The sequence below is a fragment of the Sciurus vulgaris genome (assembly GCF_902686455.1).
Source record: "Sciurus vulgaris genome assembly, chromosome: 10".
Classification (NCBI taxonomy): domain Eukaryota; kingdom Metazoa; phylum Chordata; class Mammalia; order Rodentia; family Sciuridae; genus Sciurus; species Sciurus vulgaris.
This window is the reverse complement of record NC_136470.1, coordinates 58,812,936-58,819,484: the sequence shown is the minus strand read 5'-3', so window position 1 is coordinate 58,819,484 and position 6,549 is coordinate 58,812,936.

Here is a 6,549-nt window from a genome sequence, read left to right as displayed (position 1 = left end):
GAGTTAGGTGTTCTTGAGTCCAGTTGTTTTATAAACTCGAGATGTGCCAGAGAGAAAGAAGGGGCACAGGTAGATAAAAGAAAAGTAACCCTCTTTTGTGTGTCTGCAGTGAATGATTCTCACTTTAGAGCTTGATGCATCTTTTCTACTTTTTTCTCCCCCTTACCTATCTTCTGCAGAGTGAATGCTTTCAGCTGACTTTTAGGCCAACCCTTTTTCAGAGGATTTCCTTAGAAGCATGGATCTATCAGAGTGTGGTAAAGCTGCAAACTTCCTCAGAAGATGTGAGTCTGACCTGCTTTTGCTGCAGACCATGACCTTTGATGGTAAGTCTTGTGGTGGTTGCTGGCTTTACTTATGTTACTGCTGCAAGATAGCAACTAAGATATTTGACTGAGAGGAGCCATAAATTCTGGAGCCAAACTTACTTGCTTAGGGTCCAATCAGCCTCTATGAATCTCTGACTCTGAGCAATGGAAGATCTCAGAGCATCCATACTAGGGGTGGAGGAGGATGGCTGGGAGGTGGCCCAGGCCCAGGCCCTCCTCACTTGGCTCTCAGTCAATTGTTTTTTCAGGAGCCACTATTACAATATTTATGACCCAGGAGTGGCCACCATAAAGACTTTCTTAGAAGCTTAGTTATAGATGAATAAATGCCTCAATAGAGAGCAGACAGTGACTTAGGCTAGAGGTAGAAATTGTACATTGTAAGGAAAAAGAAATAAAAAGACTCTGGGAAGGCTGGAGAATGAGAATTTGTCTCTGACCCTCTTCCAAATTTCTTAATGTTGGAGCCTGGGTCTCTGGTGCTCTCCTTGGTCAGCAGAGTCACTGGGCCAACACTACAGGAAAGGTGATTAGGAGACTTGCTCACTGTGATTCACAATGTCTTGTCCTTTCAGACAAGGACAAAGGCATGTGAGGATTTGGCCTCCACAAAAAGACCAAGTTCTACCCTAAAATCTCTGATTGCACGTCACCTTTTATCTCCTTTCCCTTTACATGTCTGGGTTGTATAGCCATCCTGTGGATTTCAGCTAACTGGAGATTAGAAATCAGATTCACGGTGTGATCTAGATTCAGGTCACCTATTTTTCTTAATTCCAAAATTATCATCAGTATATCATAAAAACTGAATGTTGTCCTAGTACTCAGAATTAGTCAGCAACATACTTAATATGATCATTTTACTCAAGTCAGTTATGTAGGACATTGTATTTTCATCAAAAACCAATCAGTCCTGGATCAGTTCCCAGTTTCCAGTCATAGAATTTCATTACTGTGATTAGATCTGAGAGGACCTAATTATAATCCATCAAATCAAATACAATAACAGAACCGTCCCTGAGGTCAGAAGTGGTCATGCACAGGCTTATCACAGGTAGTTAGACAACTAAGGACAAGACAATAGTGCCACCAGGGAGAAAATCAAAATTGGACCAAATCCTTAGAGGTAAGTGGATGATTCACTTTGTAGAATCAGCACAGTGAACAATTACTTAAAATATAGCAATCCACATAATCATTTTTTTCATAGTCTTTAATTAATTTGTTTTTAGCCAAACAATCCTTCCTCATAGACATACACTAGCAACAAAGAGATGAAAGTCATAAAATGTTTTCATTTCCCTGCATTAGTAAACAATGGAGCTTTCTGTTTTGAACTCAGGTCAAATGGAAATGTTAATAAGTATAATAAGTAATAATTAATAAGTAATAGTTAATAAGTTAGTTAATAGTGTATAATAATATTAATAGTATGTTAATAAGTATTTGCTCAGTATTCTTGGATTCATGCTCACTGTTATTGACCCATCTGTGTGTACATTTAGAGCAAACTACTTCACTTTACTGAGACTTAGTTTTCTAACCTATCAAATAGGGATAATAATACTTGCCATGTCCACTAACCTCCATTGATGTGAGGAATATGAGGATTAGGATGATAAGCATGAAAAACAAACATAAAACTAAAATTGCTCAGTGTTACAGAGGAAGCCCGAATGGTTTTAGAGCTTCAAGACAAAACACCATTCCAAAACTAAATGTAAATGATATTTAGATTAGAAGAAAGAAGCTATATATTTTAAATAACTACAAAATTGAATACAGTATTTTATGAATCAGCTTTCTTTCACTGTAACAAAATAAACACCTGTGATGACAAACCTAAATAGAACAAGGGTTTATTTCCGCCTGTGGTCACTAGGTCCTATTTGGGCCTGTGATGGTATAGTGCATTATAGTGAGAGCACATGGCGGAGGAAGAAGAGAAAGCAGAGGAAGCCTGTTCACCTCATTGTTGATCCTGGTCCAAAATGGCTGTAGTTAGGCTCCCTGGTGTCTTCCAGCAGGTTAAGTAATGATTTTCATGTGTACCCAGGGCTAGAAATTGGCTACGTTATTCAGTTGAGGCCAGAAACACTCTGATTCATAACATTACTTGTGAGCATGCATTCCTACTATGGTTTGGATGTGAGATGTCCCCCCAAAGCTCACACGAGACAAAGCAGGAAGGTTCAGAGTAGAAATGATTGTGTTGTAAGAGTCTTAACCCAATCAGTGAATTAATCCCTGATAGATTAATTGAAGTGGTAGGGTGTGGCTGGAGGAGGTAGGAATTGGGGTATGGCTATGTGGTATATATTTTTTATCCAGAGAGTGGAGTCTCTCTCTCTCTCTCTCTCTCTGCTTCCTGATCACCATAATATGAGCAGCTTTCCTCCACCACCCTCTCCAACCACGATGTTCAGCCTCACCTTAAGCCCTGAGGAATGGAACCAGCCTTCTGTGGACTAAGACATCTGAAACTGTGAGCCCTCAAAAAAACTCTTCCTACTCTACAGTTGTGCTGGTCAGGTCATTTAGTCACAGCAGCAAAAATGTTAAGATAACCCCCTATGTAACCTGTTGGCAGTGTGCCTTCTTTGTTTGGCCTGCACATAATAAGGGGCTATAGGAAAGACTCAGGGACAAAATGGGGGCAAAATGAGGACTAAAATGAAACTGGCTGAGACTGGAGGCTGGAGGCCATTACCACCTCTGAATAAAGGGTGTCTACTATCCTAACTGCATCTTGCATCTTCTTCCACCTGCTGGGACCTTGAATCTGTTTCCTAGGCCTGACCCCCCAGGTGATGCCCAGGTAAGAAAAAACAAAAGGAGGAAAGAAGAGGACAGGCCTTTATATTCCCTTGAAGGACATGCCCTGAAGAACCTACCTCCTTTCAGTAGATTCCACCTCCTAAATGTTCCACCATCTCCTAATAGGGCAACAGGCCTTTAAAACTTGGGCCTTTGGGAGACACTGTTGATCCAAACCAAAGCAGTGTAACCTCAATTTTGATTTCTACTACAAGTATTTCACAAGAAATGCTTCATATAGATAGCAGTAGTTACAATTACATTATGAACGACTGAAAAAATTTTTTCTATATATATTTCTCTACTTTTTGAGTTTTCTCCACCTATTATCTGTATATTAGAAAATATATTTAATCATCTAAAAATAGGAAATCATATAGTCAAAAATCTCCCCATGTACAAGTGAAAAAAATCAAGGCCAAAATAATGAGGTGATTGCTTTATGTCTCATTTACTAATGAAGCTAGTACTAGAATCCAGGTTGCCTGATGCAAAGGAATTGGTATCAATATTTCCAGCTTGGCACAATTCAAGAACACAAATTTCATTGAGTTCATTTACCTCATCTTTCAAAACATTCCTGTCAGACCCTGGCCTCAGGGAAGGAAGGATTTCCAGAAAATTCTCCCCACCCCCCACTGTTTCCAGGGGAGAAACAGATCAACATGGGCAGGTGGGAAACCTGCTCCTGGAGAGAAATATCAGAGGAAGAAAGTCTTAGCACATGTTAGAAGAAGCATGCTACAGTGGAGACAACACAGTTAGGAAGTGAGTAATCTCATTATTATAATGGCTACCAATTAGTTGTGTGACTATGGTGTGACCAGAACCTACTCTCTTCACGGCTGCTCCCAGGTTCTTTTTCTTCAAAGAGAAAGAGAGAAAAGACTGTGCCAGGTGATCTTCAGTTTCCTTTTCAGCAAAAACATTTGGTTTAAAAACACAGAGCATTTACCTTAAAACGAGATGACACTTTTCAGAAACAAGCACATTTTCACAGACATATCACAAAGAACTTTCGGTTTTTGCTAAAAGGGACAAAAATAACGCAGACAATGCTAAACCAGTATTTAAAACACAGATGCCAAGCAGAAAGCAAATGCACAGTGCGCTAGATGGGAATATAAAATCTTCTCACCAAGCAGTTTGAGCAGGGAATTGTTTGTAATCATGAAAACAGAGAAGTCAGCAAATTGTAGATTGTGATAGCAAGTAAGTGGTGAGGGAGGTTCAAGTGTAGCTTGCCTGTAGCTGTGAGGCCTCTCTAGCTTTTGTGACTCCCATATTAGAGGTGGTGGTGGTGACTGAGTTGGCATTAGCCATTGGTGTCATAGTTGCAGTGGGGTCTTCACTGTGTCTTCCTTGGCCCTGAGCTAGGATTTTCCCCCTTCCAGCCATTGCTCTCCGCTCATCCTTCCTGCTATCTGCATGAGGAACTGTGATCTGAGGACTCCTAAGATCTTCTGCTAAGACCCATTTTCCTTTGAAAGTAAATATTTTACTCATCTTCACTGGCCATCTGCCTCGGGTGAAGAGAACTCTGGAAGTATTGAAGTGAGCCTGGAGAATCTGCTTCAGGTATTCACAAGAGTTCTGCCCCATTTTACGTAAAATCCTTTCTGGTTAATCACTTTGTGGAGGGATTTCTTTGCTTAAGGATGGAGCATAGGCATGAGGAGACTGAAGAAAGAAAAATAACATATGGGGAAAATATGAGTCAGTTTTTCTATATAACAAAAATAAACTATATTCTCTCTCTTCGATCTCTCCTCCAATTCTAGCACACCATTCTTTTAGCAGATATTCATCCAAAGATTAAAATTATCATTTAAAGAAAGTCTGAAGCACAGGACCACTGACCTAAACTTTTACTTAGTTCCAGATTTTTCTGAGTGAAGATTTTGGAAGGAATTTGGAGGAGGATATGAGGACCAAGGCAACACTCAAGGGCCTGGAGTTGTAAGTGGTGTTAAGTAGTGGGATCAGGGTGGGCAAGCTTTAAACAAGTGTTGGGAGGTAACATTCTTATATCAAAATGATCTATGGTACTGCCAAACCAATGCTTGCTGAGATGTTTCTTGTTCCTGTAGAGCCAATGTGTGGGTGTATCTTCAGGGTAAGTATTATGGTTTAGATGAGATTTTCCCCAAAAGCTCATGTGTGAGAAAATGCAAGAAAATTTAGAGGTGCAATGATTGGGTTTGAGAATCTAAACCTATTCAGTGCATTAATACACCGATAGGGATTTGCTAGGTGGTAGGCAGATAGGGTGTGACTGGACAGGTGGATCATTGTGGGGGCATGCCTGTGAGGTATATATTTTGTCTGTTGTGAGGGAAACACTCTTTATGCTTCCTAGTGACCATGTCCTGAGCTGCCTTCCTTCGCCACACACCTCTGAGATAATGTTCTGCTTCACCTCTAGGCCAGAGCAATGGAATCACCTGACTCTGAACTGTGGCCTCTAAAACTGTGAGTATCAAATACACTTTTTCTGCTCTAAAATTGTTATTGTCAGGTCTTTGGGTCAGAGCAGTGAAAAACAGTAAGCATTCAAGATTTTATGTTTTTTTAATAAGAAAAATGGTTTTTGTGGTACTGGGGATTGAACCTACGTTTGCTCTATCATTTAGCTATAACTCCCAAGTCCTTTTATTTTTATTTTGTTACTTTGCCTAGGCTGGCCTTGAACTTGTGCTCCTCCTGCCTCAGCCTACCAAGTCCCTAGGATTATAGGCATGCACCACCACTCCTGGCTGCATTCATGACTTTATGTAACTTCATATAAATTTTTTACATAAAGTTATTTTTATTACATGACTTTATGCACATTTTATATAAAATTCATATAACTTATAAAATGTCCATATTTGGTAACTTTTTTTTTTTTATTTTGCAGTACTGGGGATCAAACCCAGGGCCTTGTGCTTGCAAGGCAAGCACTCTACCAACTGGGCTATCTTCCCAGCCCCATATTGGTGACTCTTAATCAACAAGAAGACTTAGCAGAAAGATTGTATCCATCAGCATGAAAGCAACTAGTTGATATTTCTACAGTAACTATAGTTACAATCCATCTTTTCACTGTAGGGGAGTAGAATGCTGGTTTTGTGATGGGAAGAATGGATACATTGAGACCAAAGTTAAAGGGAATGAAGAAGAGGAAAAAAATAATTGTTGAGTCTAAATTATTGATTGTGCTATTGAGATCTATGGTTTCTTTGTTCAATTTTTGTCTGGAAGATCTGTCCAGTGGTGAGAGAGGCGTGTTAAAATCACCTAGTATTATTGTATTATGGTCTATTTGGTTTCTGAAATTGAGAAGGATTTGTTTGGCATACATGGATGAGCCACTGTTTGGGGCATAGATGTTTATGATTGTTATATCTTGCTGATTTATGCT